This window comes from Nematolebias whitei, chromosome 18, assembly GCF_014905685.2.
Source record: "Nematolebias whitei isolate Nwh7 chromosome 18, NemWhi1, whole genome shotgun sequence".
Classification (NCBI taxonomy): Eukaryota; Metazoa; Chordata; class Actinopteri; order Cyprinodontiformes; family Rivulidae; genus Nematolebias; species Nematolebias whitei.
Window position 1 is genome coordinate 24,512,443 of NC_056515.1, and position 1,220 is coordinate 24,513,662.

The 1,220-nt window shown below is 44.8% G+C and overlaps 1 protein-coding gene across 2 annotated transcripts in view; it reads left to right on the forward strand.

Moving 5' to 3' along the window:
- znf532 (zinc finger protein 532) overlaps positions 1 to 1,220 on the forward strand; it is a 17,349-nt gene that overhangs the window by 2,865 nt on the left and 13,264 nt on the right. The window lies entirely within an intron of this gene.

Consider the following 1,220-nt stretch of genomic DNA (forward strand, 5'->3'; position numbering starts at 1 on the left):
TAACTGGGCCTTCCTGAAAGCAGAGAAGAAACCCAAACAGGACTCCAGTCAGCTATCAGGTGAAAAGGAGGAACCCAGACACAGACCAGTGGTCATTCCATATGTTGAGGGAGTATCAGAGAAACTGATATGTTTATTTTCTAAACACAACATCCCAGTGGCTTTTAAACCCCAAAATTCATTACGGCAAAGACTGGTTCGTCCCAAAGATCCAGTCCCCCGGCACAAACAGAGTATGCTGTTCAGTGTCAGGAGGGCTGTGATCAGTCTTACATCAGGGAAACTATACAGCCACTGGACCAAAGGATGGCCCAGCACAAAAGAGCAACAACATCAGGCCAGGACTTTGCGGTCTACACTCATCTCCAGGCCAGTGGTCACTCTTTCAGGGATGAAGATGTTCACATCATGGATAGAGAGGAACAATGGTTTGAGAGAGGAGTAAAGGAGGCCATCTTTGTGAAAAGAAATCGTCCATCATTAAACCGGGGTGGAGGCCTCCGGGTTCAACTGTCCCCCTCTTACAATGCTGTTGTTGCTAGTATCAGTCAGCCTCCTGTGAATAGTAAACAGCCATCAGTGTGCTAATGATCCATTGTTAGGCTGATGGTCTTTCTTGTGAGCAGCTGGTTTTGGTTGTCAGCAGCAAACTGGTTGATCCACTCTGAGAAGGTGCTATTTATAAGACTGAGCTGAATGCAGCACCTCAGACTGAGGAAGTCTTTCGGATGAAAGATGAAACATTTCTACATTTCTACATTTCTACATTTCTTTTTTGTTGTTTTGCTTAGTTTTGTTTTTTGAATGTCCAGAGGACCAGATTTAACTTTTTTTAGATTTTTCTACGTGGATTATTGAGCATGCATCAGGACTTCCATCCTTTCATTATCTTTAACTGCTAATTCTTTTCTGGGTCATGGTGGTCCCTCGTGACTATGTCCAGCAGTCATTGTGCGAGAGGCGAGGGACACCCTGGCCAGGGTCATTACAGGGTCACATAGACAGAAACGAGACAAACAACCACTCACACCTAGGGACAATTTAGACCAATCAGCCCAACATGCATGTTTTGGTCTGTGGGAGGAAACTGGAGTACCCAGAGAAAACCCATGCATGCACGGAGAGAACATGCAAACTCTACCCATGAAGGGCCCAGTTTGAGAATTGATCCACTAAAGCAGGTTGCCCCAGTTCAAATCTCGTACATAAATAAATAAATA